The sequence below is a fragment of the Rutidosis leptorrhynchoides genome, chromosome 4 (genome assembly GCF_046630445.1).
Source record: "Rutidosis leptorrhynchoides isolate AG116_Rl617_1_P2 chromosome 4, CSIRO_AGI_Rlap_v1, whole genome shotgun sequence".
Lineage (NCBI taxonomy): Eukaryota > Viridiplantae > Streptophyta > Magnoliopsida > Asterales > Asteraceae > Rutidosis > Rutidosis leptorrhynchoides.
The window spans coordinates 364265001-364279302 of record NC_092336.1 but is presented as its reverse complement, the minus strand read 5'-3'; positions in this window follow the sequence as shown (position 1 = coordinate 364279302).

The following is a 14302-nucleotide window of genomic DNA, read 5'->3' as shown; positions in this document are numbered from 1 at the left end:
GTAGGAGCATATATAGTTATATAATTATAGGTGTATGTATGGGTGTGGGTGTGTGTGTGGGGTGAGGGGGAGGGGGGGGTAGTTTGACTTTTTTTTTTTTTTTGAAATTACTTATTACTGCATATTATATTATTCATGCTATCTGTCATACTGTTGTGCATTACTGCTATATGTGTTTTCTTTTTTGGCTTCTTCGTTTGGTTTCATCTTCCTAGACGCACATAAGTTATGTGACATAATGCTTACAGGTACGTATGCCCGCACTTTCCCATTTTAATGAGCTTTCCTGGCCGGAGGTCCTTTAAGAAGAAATCTCTTGGCTCTCGAGTAGAGGGTGGGACGATCTTATCTAGGCGCGGGTTCTATATCCGCGGGTGGAGTAGTGACTTCCCTCTAATCTAGGGTTCGAGGAATGATTGTCTACACTCCACCTCCCCCATACCCTACACTCGTGGGATTGGGTATTGTTGTTGTTGTTGTTGTAAGTCTAGTTACCGGGTGCCTACGATTAAGCATACACTTTTCATACAGATTTAAACTGCTGGTTGAAGCACTGAAATCTCATGGTCTACATTACTTTACTGATTACAAACTATAGCTCACCAACATTCGTGTTGACTTTTAAGCGTGTATTTCTCATGTGCTTAGACGATGTTGCTTCCACTGTTAGAATTGCTGTCTTGGTGTTATAGACTTGCTATTATGGACCTGCTGTGTTAGATTTCCGCTGCATTACTTAGAGATGTCTCAATCATAAAACTTTTATTTTGCATTCGTAACTTTAGTTTTTTTCAAACAATTGCTTTGTAACGACCTTTGGGTCACATACTTATGTTAACGCTTCTATTCATAGGAAGCACGTTATCTTTTGTAAAACGCTATCTTTTTATGAATGCAAAACTGGTTTTCAAACAGCATGTAGTGTTTGACCTTGTAATGATCATGTTGTTGATGAATCGTACACGATGGTTACTGCATGCTACTGTCTGCTTTCGATTGCATGTTACTTTGTTTAGTACTGTTGTTATTGCCATGCTATGTACTGCGGTAGACGATCTAGGTTGCTGTAGTGCCTGATTACGTGCTTGGTATATGTCTTACTAACATGGAAAAAGTTATTTTTCCTTGTTCAGATGTCGGACATGCCGCCCATGACCTTTGACTTCGAGAGTGACTCAGATACGTCTGCTACCTTGCCTACGATTGTTGCTAATTCACCGCTACCCTCCGGCGACTCCGGCGATTCTTCATCCGAAGATAGCAGATACGTGCTTGACCTGATGGACATCTCAGATGGAGACGAGGATCCAGAGGAGATTCCAGCTCCACCCAGCCCTGGACTCCCGGGAGCACAGCACCATTTCGGTGATGCTGTGATTCCTAGGGGAAACGGAGATGGTCCTTTCCGTAACGAGCATGGACATTGGGCTAGACACACCGCTGATGGACGTGTTGTACCGATTCCACCGGGCGGATATTGACTTATGACCACCGGCCAGAGGCTTTCTCCCGCCCGTGATGATCCTGCATTACCTTCCGACGATTTAGACGGTTCATCATTCGATGACTCCAGCGAGGAGGATCCCAAGGAGGATTCTGAGGAGGACCCTGAGGAGGAGCCCGTGCAGCCGCCCTCTACCCCGCCGAAGAAGCGGTACCATTTTGATGGTACTATTATTCCAGGGGTTAATGGAGGAAGACCGTTCGTGGACGCACATGGACATTTGGTTAGGGTCACAGCCCGTAAGCGGGTCGTACCGTATCCTGCCGATCCATTCGTGCGTAAGACCGCCTGCACTGTGCCGTCTACACCTGCACCATCTGCACCACCTGCCCTACCAGCATCCCTCGTCGTCGAGGAACTGACGAGGGAAGTGCATACCCTCCATGCTCGGGTAACTGAACTCGAGAACCAGATGCCGCACCTGATGGACATCATTTACCCACCTTCGTCCTAGGACTATTGTATTAGATTTCCTTATGTATTTTGTTTGTAGTTTCCTGTTTTTCATTAATGTAATGTAAGAACCTCATGCCATTGTATGCAACTTTCTTATTATGAATGGAATTACTGTTGCTTAATTGTTATACGACGTTTTATTACATGTTGGCTTTTGCGCTACCTGCTGCTTGTTGCCATGCTTAGTTATCGTGTGTTGTGTTATTTCCGTACTGTTTACCTTCTGCTATGACGTTACCGATTGTGGGATTTTGACTTAAGTCGAAACTTTTGTTTGGAAGATCGATGGCTAACGGAAGAGGTCTGAGAGAAATCCCACCGCAGCTCAAATTGAGGAGATGACAGCTACTCGAGTAGCCGTGGCTATAGCAAATGTCAACCCTGCTCCAGCTCCACCGGCTAACCCAGCTGTTCAGAATGGGTGTACTTACAAGGAGTTCCAGAGCTGCAAGCCCCACAATTTCAGCGAAACAGAAGGGCCAGTTGAGCTGACGAGATGGTTTGAGAAGTTGGAATCTGTGTTCTGTGTGAGTAACTGCTCTGAGGGGAATAAGACTAAGTTCGCATCCTGCACTCTGTCGGATGGCGCTTTGACTTGGTGGAATACGTTCGCCCAGGCTCAGGGAATTGACGAAGCTTATGCTACACCATGGGAAGAGTTTAAGAGGGCTATGATCGAGGAGTACTGCCCCAGAATAGAAATTCAGAAAATGGAAGCGGAGTTTTGGGAACTGAAAGTTGTAGAAACTGATCTTGATGGCTATAACCGAAGGTACTTGGAGTTAGCCCTGATGTGCCCCACAATGGTTACTCCGGAGTACAAGCGGATGGAGAGGTATCTGTGGGGACTCCCCAAGGACATTCAAGGAAATGTCACTTCATCGAAACCATCGAATGTCCCAGAAGCTATGTGTATGGCGCATACCCTAATGAATCAAATTACCAGCCAAGAGCCAGAGAAGGCGAAATCAGAATCAGGAACTAGTAATGGGAAACGTAAGTGGGACGGAAACAAGGAAAAAGGTTTTGACCAGAACCCAGCTAAGAGGTATGAGAATTTCAAAGGGAACAACGACTGGAGGAACCCGAACCCGAATCCTAGCTCAAACCCTAACTACAAAGGTACCCTTCCTCAGTGTAAGAGATGCTACAAGCATCATACTGGACAATGCAATGTAGTGTGTGAGAAGTGCAAAAGGATTGGACACATCGGCAGAGATTGTAATAGCACCGCCCCAGTTGTGAGGACAAACCCAAATGGACCAAGGAAGTGCTATGAGTGGGGACAACAGGGCCACTTCAGGAATGAATGTCCCAACAAGAAGAAGGATGGCAGGCCAGCACGTGGAAGAGCCTTCAACATAAACGCAAGAGATGCCCGCGAGAATCCTGACTTGGTTACAGGTACATTCACTATCAATAAACTATTAGCTTCTGTTCTGTTTGATACTGGTGCCGATAGGAGTTATGTATGTAGACACTTTTTGTCTAAGATAGATTGGTCGATAGTTCCTTAGGAGGAGAGTATGTTTGTTGAGGTAGCCAATGGAAAACATGAAAAAGTCGACCAAATTGGCCGAGGAGGTATTATCAACCTAGCTGGAGTGGATTTTGCAATTGATCTAATACCCATCAAATTGGGAAGCTTTGATGTGATAGTCGGTATGGACTGGTTGTCCAAAGTAAGAGCCGAAGTTATCTGTGGTGAGAAGATTCTCCGTATACCACGCGAGACTGGAGAGCCACTGATTGTTTACGGAGAGAGATGTAGTCTGAAGTTGAACCTTATTAGTTGCTTGAAGGCACAAAAGGTTATGAAGAAGGGGTGTTTTGCTATTCTGGCACATGTGAAGAAGCTAGAAGTTGAAGAGAAGAGCGTGGATGAAGTACGAATTGTGAACGAATTTCTCGACGTCTTTCCAGAAGAGTTGCCTGGATTACCACCGCCGAGATCAGTGGAGTTTCATATTGATCTAGTGCCAGGAGCTGCACCCATAGCTCGCGCACCTTATCGACTTGCACCTTCCGAACTACAAGAGTTGCAGAGTCAACTGCAGGAATTGCTAGACCGAGGGTTTATCCAACCGAGTTCATCGCCTTGGGGCGCACCTGTTTTGTTCGTGAAGAAGAAGGACGGATCTTTTCGCATGTGTATCGATTATCATGAGCTAAACAAGTTAACGATCAAGAATCGGTATCCCCTTCCTAGAATTGACGATCTTTTCGACCAGCTACAAGGATCCAGTGTTTACTCCAAGTTCGATTTGCGATCAGGTTATCACCAGTTGAGGGTGAAGGAGAGCGATGTGCTGAAGACTGCGTTCCGAACTCGTTATGGTCATTACGAGTTTCTGGTGATGCCATTTGGCTTAACTAATGCACCTTCCGTATTTATAGATCTCATGAATCGTGTATGCAAGCCAAATCTGGACAACTTCGTTATCGTCTTCATAGATGATATCCTCATCTATTCCAAAAGTGAAATAGAATATGAGCAACATCTTCGACTCGTGCTAGAACTCTTGAGACAAGAGCAACTTTATGCCAAATTCTCTAAGTGCGAATTTTGGTTGAAAGAAGTTCAATTTATTGGTCATATCGTGAGCCATCTGGGTATCAAATTCGATCCCGCAAAGATCGAAGCTATCAGCAAGTGGGAAACCCCCACTACTCTGACTCATATTCGACAATTCTTAGGCCTCGCCGGTTATTACCGAAGGTTCATTGAAGGTTTCTCTCTGATTGCACATCCTTTGACTGCATAAATTCACAAGGGGAAGAATTTTGTTTGGGAAACTGAGCAAGAGTCGGCATTCCAAACCCTGAAGCAGAAGTTAACCACCGCACCTATTCTGTCCTTTCCTGAAGGTAGTGATGACTTCATTGTGTATTGCGATGCCTCCCAACAAGGCTTTGGGTGTGTATTGATGTAACGGAAGAAGGTTATTGCTTACGCCTCCCGACAACTGAAGATTCACGAGCGAAACTACACAACTCACGATCTCGAGCTTGGATCCATTGTCTTTGCACTCAAACTATGGAGACACTATCTGTATGGAACCAAGAGTACTATCTTCACCGACCACAAAAGCCTCCAACACATCTTTGATCAGAAGCAACTGAATATGAGACAACTTCGATGGATCGAGACGTTGAACGACTATGATTGTGAACTTCGTTACCACCCTGGCAAGGCAAATGTTGTAGCCAATGCCTTAAGCCGAAAGGAGAGAACGGTACATCTTCGTGTCCGTGCCTTGAACATCATCATTCTGACGAATCTCAACAACCAGATACGCGTAGCTCAAGAAGAGGCTCTCAATGAGGAGAATATTTCTCAAGAGCACTTGAACATTCTCGTTTCTCGATTTGAGGTCAAGGAAACTGGACTCCGATACTTTGCCGGAAGAATTTGGGTACCTAGTTATGGAGATTTACAGAGCCTTAATCTAGACAAAGCTCATAAGTCAAGGTATTCGATTCATCCAGGAGCTGGTAAGATGTACCACGACCTCAAGGTTAAATATTGGTGGCCAAATCTCAAGAGCGATGTTGCAGCATATGTTGGAAAGTGTTAAACTTGTTCCAAGATCAAAGCAGAACATCAGAAGCTATCTGGGTTACTTCAACAACCCGAAATCCCGCAATGGAAGTGGGGAAGGAATAACGATGGACTTCATCACGAAGGTACCGAAGACGGTAGGCGATTATGATACCATCTGGGTTATCGTTGACCATCTTACCTAATCTGCACACTTCCTAGCCATGAAGGAAACTGATACGATGGAGAGACTGGCACAGTTATACATAAAGGAGATTGTATCTCGTCACGGTGTACCCTTATCGATTATCTCAGATCGCGATACCCGTTTCGCTTCTAGATTTTGGTGTTCTTTACAAGAAGCCTTGGGAATACGTCTAGATATGAGTACAGCGTATCACCCGCAAATTGACAGACAGAGCGAGCGCACGATCCAAACCCTGGAGGACATGTTACGTGCTTGTGTTATTGATTTCGGGAAGGCTTGGGAGAGACATTTGCCGTTAGCCGAATTCTCTTACAACAACAGCTATCACGCAAGCATTAAGGCCTCACCTTTTGAAGCATTGTATGGCCGTAAATGTCGTTCTCCAATCTGTTGGGCCGAAGTAGGTGAAAAATAACTCATCGGTCCTGAACTCATCCATGAAACAACCGAGAAGATTGTCCAAATTCAAGCGAGGCTCAAGACAGCCCGTGATCGTCAAAAGAGCTATGCCGACCTTAAACGTAGAGATCGCGAATTTCAAATCGGCAACCGCGTTATGTTGAAAGTCGCACCTTGGAAAGGTGTAATCCGTTTCGGAAAGCGTGGGAAGTTGAATCCGCGATATATTGGTCCTTTTAAAGTCTTGGAGCGTGTTGGACCCGTTGCTTACCGTTTGGATCTTCCGACTTAATTGAGCGCAGTTCACCCCACTTTCCACGTGTCAAATCTGAAGAAATGTCTTACAGAACCAGAACTCGTCATACCTCTCGAGGAGCTTACGATTGACGACAAACTCTATTTCGTGGAAGAACCTGTCGAAATTATGGACCGTGAGGTCAAGACCTTGAAACGCAACAAGATTCCGATCGTCCGAGTCCGATGGAATGCAAAACGAGGACCTGAGTTTACTTGGGAGCGAGAGGATCAGATGAAACAGAAATATCCTCACCTCTTCACAACTCTACCATCGACGTTAGCTTAAAATTTCGGGACGAAATTTTCATTAACAGGTGGGTAATGTAACGACCGGACTTTTTCGACTTGCTTTTGTGCTTTGTGCTTTCACGAAACTGCGTATTTATGCGTACTGAGCTATATTATACTCTGGGATCTTACTACGTATAGATTACTTTTGTTTATATGTTTAAACGTGCCTTTAAGTACGTAGGTTACTTAACTTGATCCCCGGAAGCCTTTATGATCGTTAGTGTCACTTGACGTTTAGAACGAACTGCGTACTGTGTACACGTTTGACTTTGGTCATAATCGAAATATTATGACTACGAAATACTAATTGTTATTTTATTATAACAGTTACTTGGATTTTTGGATGCTTGATTACGCTTAGTAATTTACTAGAGCACACTAGTTAGTCTTGTTGGACTTTCTACCTTGTTGGACTTTAGCCCACCATACACTAGCTAGTGGACTATTTAATTAGCCCAATTTTAATAAGTTAGTGACCTATATTAATGTAAGACAAATGCCCATTTATTAGAGGGAACATACTAGCATTTTTGTTAACCATAATCCATAATGTTGCATGGGATCCTAACATAAGCACCAACTTTAGACAACCATTAACCAAAAAGCAAAAAGGTGTCCCTCTTGTCCCCTCCCCAACCCCACAGTCACCACCACCTCCCCACACCCTCACCTTCTATAAATACCAAGCTTATTCATTTCATTTCACATTTGATCTCATTCACAAATTACGCACACATACTCTCTAATTCTCTCTCTAGTCTTTCTCACTCTAAAAAGTGTAAGTTTTAAACTTTATTCTTCTTCTTCTTCCCTTCTCATTCACGACATCATCATCATCAAGGGAACTAGCTCTTTAGCTTTTAGATCTTGCTATATCTTGTAGATTCAAACTTGGATTTGAATCCTTCAAGAACATGGAAGATTCAATCTTCCTAGCTTTGAATCTTCACTTATTTTGTTAGATCTAAATCTTGTAGCTTTTAATCTATTTATTTTGATGTAAAGATTCAAACTTGTGTTTGTAATCTTCATGTAACTTGAAGATCTAGCTTCATGCTTCAAGGATCTTCAAGAATAACCAAGATTCAAGCTTTCTAGCTTTGAATCTTCATTTCTTTTGTTTGATCTACGTTTTCTAACTTATGATCTCATTTTTGTTATAAAGATCAAAACTTATGTTTATGATCTTCATGTAACTTGAAGATCTAAGCTTTATGCTTCAAGATCTTCAAGAACACCAAAGATTCAAGCTTTCTATCTTTGTAATCTCATAACTTGTGTGAAAAGGATCCTAGCTCTCTAGCTTAGGGTTTCATTACTTTATTTGATCATGATTGTGTTCATACTTGTTTGATTGAAGGAAATTTTGTAGCTTTAGTTGTAAATAGAACTTGTATTTGTGTTAAGACTAAGAATATGATGAAACATTGGTTCATCATCCTTCTAAAACTCTTAAGTGAGTTGTATTCTTACTTATTCTTAACATATTGTGTGTTGATGGTTGAATCTTAGTCAAAGTGATGCTAACACATCAATAAGTTGTACACTTGAAGCTACAAGCATCAAGGATGAGAACCGTGATGAGCATCAAGCACTAAGAATCCCACCGGAGCACTTGTTTAATTTTTTTCGGGGTCTGATCAGACGCTATGGGCTTTTGGAAAGTTTATTTTCAGATAGTTCGTTTCAATTAGATGACTTTTCGTTTAGGCCTCGCCTAAATCCGATATACGGTTTAGGATTTATAGCCTTCCGAAAGTCACTACGCCTTTGTAATGTTATGCTAAGATTTCTGACCTACTCCCACTTAAACTTTCTCCACGGTCAAACGAAGACGAGTTAGATTCTGAATATTGGTCAGTGGTTAGAGGACTCACATACGGAGCCATGGCCACTGACTACGCGTCTTTTCGATTTGTATAGAGGTCGTAATAGCTGTCCAAAGTCAGCCTTTTGTTTTGATCTCTATTCTTGTTAAACTTACCTTAACTTTGATGAATGATGATGTTGTTGATGATGACACTTAAACGTAATTTATTCACTTTTAAACTTTTGGGAACAACATACTGACCTAGTGACCTTTGACTTAGGTTGACGACCTTTCGAACCGACTTACTACCTGCATACGTTTCATATCGACTTTTACTGCTTATTCACTGTGAGTTATAGCATCCCTTTACTACTTTTACTATTTTTGGGACTGAGAATAAATGCGCTTTTTACGTTTTACATACTAGACGCGAGTACTTAAACTTTATATATGTGTGGGTTACAAAACGGTACAAAGATTCCCCTTAGCTCGGTAACGTTTAATTATTGGTTTCCTAACCGTGAACGCGAATCTTAGATATGGATCCATAGGGTTTGATAACCCCATTCGGGCTAGTCGCGCTAGCATTCAACGAGTGTTTAATACTTCGAGGACAAACGCACTCGCCAAGTGCACTTTTAGGGGGTGATATACATACGTTAAGTCTAGTTACCGGGTGCCCACGGTTAAGCATATACTTTTCATACTGATTTAAACTGCTGGTTGAAGCACTGAAATCTCGTGGTCTACATTACTTTACTGATTACAAACTATAGCTCACCAACATTCGTGTTGACTTTTAAGCGTGTATTTCTCAGGTGCTTAGACGATGTTGCTTCCGCTGTTAGAATTGCTGTCTTGGTATTATAGACTTACTGTTATGGACGTGCTGTGTTAGATTTCCGTTGCATTACTTAAAGATGTCTCAATCATGAAACTTTTATTTTGCATTCGTAACTTATGTTATTTTCAAACAATGGCTTTGTAACGACCTTTGGGTCACATACTTATGTTAACGCTTCTATTCATAGGAAGTACATTATCTTTTGTAAAACGCTATCTTTTTATGAATGCAAAACTGGTTTTCAAACAGCATGTAGTGTTTGACCTTGTAATGATCATGTTGTTAATGAATCGTACACGATGGTTTTGTACGGGGCGTCATAACTGACAATTTTTCCTCGTACATCACCGCCAAAGATTACGTCACCACCGTTATGTTCCTTGTATTTGGTAAAGAAGTCCTTGTTCCCCGTCATGTGTGTTGTACATCCACTATATATTATCCAATATTCTTCTTGTACAATGCCATATAGGAAAACTTATATTTTGCTAATTAATATCTTTGGTACCCAGTTTTTGTTGGGTCCAGGATGATTAGCACCAAAAACTCATATTCTAATCCATCTTTTCACAATTCTAGTATTGTGATCCCTTTTGTGTTGTGACCTAGTTTCAATGACTTTCTTTCTCGGATTTCTTGAATGATCGTTTTTTCTTTCTAAGAGATCCTTCTCATATGGTTAAATTTTTTAATTTCTCCCTTTTTGAAAACTTTCATTTTGACAAGTTTGCCTGCGGTCGACCCTATGGCTACAATGTCCTTCGACCGCAGGTTCTCTGTGTTTTTTGATTTGTCTTAAGACTTAAAAAACACTATAGGTTGTTGTTTTGATGATTTCATTTTGGAAAGACTTTCTTTAAAACCCAACCCTTGTTTGTTATTGCTTGACCTTTGAGCACCCAAAATATCTTCTCATACCTCACCACTTTTATCATATATTGAAAACTTAATTTTATTTGCAAGTAGTTTGACCATTTTGTTAAGTTATTGATTTTCATGTTTTAAGTCATCACAAGTAAGAAATTCTTGTGAGTTAGAGATTATTTCTTTAAGTTTAGAGATTTATAACTTGAGTAAATTTTTTCCCCTTTTTAGGTTGGTGTTGCTAGTACTAACTCTACCACTTAAGTCACATAATTTGATGAAATCATCAATATTAAATTCAATGGTATTTTGAATAACCTCGTTTTCGTTTTGTCTGAGTAGGCATGCTTCATCATCGTCTTCCGAGTTTGGTACTTCAATGGCCATGAGGCATGTTTCCTTTCCTTCTTTTTGTGTTTCATTTTCTTCATCATCCCATGCTCCTCCGAGAAATGCTTTCTTGTTCTTCCTTTTGGGACCTTCACTTATCAAGTGATTTGGGTCACCACATCCGAAATATTTTCTTACGAACTTCTTTTTGGCATCAAAAGGTGCCTTCTTTGAATCCATTGGATGTTGAACATGAATCTCAGGCCTTCGGTAGAAATTTTTGAATGATCGAACAATAAATGCAAGTTGTTCGTCATCATTTAGGATATCATCTTCATCTTCTTCGTATTCACCTTCTTTACTTGCTTTGGCTTTTAAAGCAATTAACTAATTCTTTTGTTTCTTGACTTTTTCTGCCTCCTCATCTTTTTCTAAGATGACTTCATGGACTTTAAGGTTTCCAATGAGCTCGTCAAGAGATAGTTTTTCCATGTCCTTTGATTCATCTATTTCCGTCACTTTAGGTCTCCATTTTGAAGGCAACGCTTCTAAGAACTTCCGAACATATAGCTTATTTGTGTAGACAGTACCTAGAGCTTTTAGACTTGAACAAATATTGTTAAATTTAAAACATGCAACATCAATTTTATCATTATCCAAAATAAAAATTGTTCATATTGAGTTATAAGTAGTTCAATTTTATTTTCAATGACTTGTACATTCCCTTGATGAGTAATAATTAAACTATCACATATTTCTTTTGCACTATTAAACATAAAAACTCTTTCATATTCTTTTCTATGTAAAGCATTGAATATGACTAGTTTAGCTTGGTAATTTTTGGCTACATCCGTTTTATGGTCTTTGTTCCAACTAGCTTCGGGTATGACTATTTTAGTTTTTCTATCATCACTAAGTTGGAATGGAACATAATCACCTTTAATAATGATGTTCCAAAGGTCTATGTCTTTTGAAAGCACATAGGTTTCAAATCGTTGTTTCCAATAATAAAATCCTTCACTCTCAAGTAGTGGAGGTCTTTGCATAGAGCAACCTTCACTATAGTTCAAGTTTCCAAATTTTTGTTCCATGATCTTTAACTCAAAAGTTTGCAAAAATTATTTTTAGCTTTAAAATGATAATTTTAGCAAAACGCTTAGAGCAACCGCTCTGATACCAATTGTAAGTAACTAGAGGGGGTGAATAGTTACTTAGTTGATTTTTATAAATCTTTTCGATTTAGAACTTTAGATGACTATAGTGAGATTCGAATTGTTTGTTCACAAGTAATATAAATGTAAAGATAAGAGATAAGAGAACAAACACAGAGATTTATAGTGGTTCGGGAAGATGTTAACTAATATTTCTTAATCCACTCCCCAATTCCAACGAATTGAGAGTTAGTTTCAATATGATACTCGATCTAAACTCGGTGGAGTGTCCGGATACAATACTAGTTCCTCGAGAAGTCTCAACTTATGAACCCTTACGTCCCTTTAAAGAATTTACAATCACAAAATGCTCTTACTACAAGATCCTAATGCTCCAACTTAGTGAAACCTTAACTACCTTCTGGATCCCTTTAAGAAGATAGCTTACAAGTAAACTCACAATTAAGTTTAGAATCACTCTTGCTAGAATCACTCTAAATAGTTTATAATAATAATTAAATGATATCTAAAAATATATGAAAATATAAGTGCAAGAGGTGAGTCTTCAATTTCTCCAAGGCTTGGTATTTATAGGAAAGAGAAATCTGTCCAGGCCTTGTACGGCTCACCTAATGGTCGACCGTGGTTCGACTGTGAGGTTCTGACTTTTGAAATTATAGTCGTTTGAGACCTTTATTTTTGTCACTTTCTCTTATTGGATAGCTGCAATGAGAAGCCAAAAACATCTGAAACAATCTGCATAACCCCTTTAGAGGTATCTTCGAACATATGCAAGACAGGTGACCGCATAGGGCCCAAATATTTACAAGGGCCCAAAATTTTGAATATGTGATTATTTTTCTCAATATATATAATTAATTCAAATAAAAAATTGTCAATTAAAGTTAAAATACCTTGTTTTAAATAGTTAAATATAATGTAAGTAAATAAATAGATAAATTGGAGTAATATTCTTTTATGCGTAGTAAAAAAATTAACGTATATGTGGGTCCATTTTATTTTCGTCTAGGGCCTTTAAATTATTGAGACGGCCCTGAACCCCTTTCTTGTTAGATGTATTCATGGAAGTTGACATAAGCTTGCAAAAGAGGAAAGTCTCATTGTCCTTCTATTGTGTCATTGATTTCCCGTAATGGCATATGCAGATTTTTATCCTTTGAAAAACCACAACATTCGAAACATCATATCCCATGTCTTCAACAAATTATCAATACTTTGATGGAAGTATCTTGCCTCATTGGTTGCTTGTAACAAGTCAAATGAGACTAGTTTGAATCTAGTTAAGGACTCTTTGGAAGTTGCATCAACCATACTTAAGTAATGCTTAAGGTTTAAGAGGAGAGCATCTCTTTATTTGAGACTTAATAACCATCCTAAACATGTCTAGATATATTTTAGATTTAAAATGATGACTTACAATTAGGTACAAAAGTATATTTTGCAACACTTATGTGTTTAACCTTAATTGCAAGTTAAAGTGTCATTAAGGCGGCATTAGGTGAGATTAATCAAGATTAACATCCTAGAGACCAAAACCCTTTTGGATATGAAGAGTGCAACTATTTTAAGCATATTGAAAAGGGTTTCGTGAATTATAGATGCCCCGAAGTGGTCAAACATTATTTGTTCCAAGAATTTTGGACAGAAGAAATGCGGTCGAACCTTGGTCTGCCGTGGAGTCGACCGTGTACCTGGTTTCTCAGAAACCATGGTACAGGAGACCCACGGTCAAACCTACAATCGACCGTGGACCTAGCCGTGTATTACCTGGGTTTTGCAAAGGGCTCTTTTGATATGTTTATTATGTGTATCGGTCGTTTGCTAGAGATCATGTAGGTTTGTGAACTTGTGTTGTTCTATACGCATTAAGCACTTAAGGCTTGGTGTCATCATCAAAATAAAGTGATTAACATTTGAATATTATCATTGGATTACTAACCAACAAAAATTATACCTTATTATGTCTTTCCTAAGAGATAATATTATAATAATTCAAATATATTATAATAATACAATAATTCTATTTCTTTCCTAAGAAGTAGATTAATAAAATATAAAAGAAAACTCTTATCTGCTTCCATAGTCTCATGAGACGATACATAACTTAATAGTTACTATATTACCTTGATCGGATTTTTTTTCTCGTTAGAGTGTTAAAAATGATAAGTGAATTAGATAATATAAATTTGAAAGTTGAAATAAAGTAAGCACAAGCACACACTTTTACACACATCAATGGGTCTTGATGTATATATAATCCCTATGTATTATATAGGTGGTTACTTGCTCGGATAGGAAGACGGAGATCGTGAATACATGTCACGTGCACTCGTATCAAGGTGAGTGAAACGATTATATATGTGTGTACATAGGTTGCGGGTTTGGTGGTAATGAAATGACTGTTAGTCAGAATTCACTAAATATCGTTTGTCGATAACCACATGGGGATTATAGTATATTGATCATTTATAGGATTCATTATAGCTCGTTTTCTGATGGGTATTGGCGATTACGGATGTGACCGAGCGTCAATTCACTTAGAGTCATTTGTCGACGGGTAATCGGTGTTTATGGTTAACCATATGT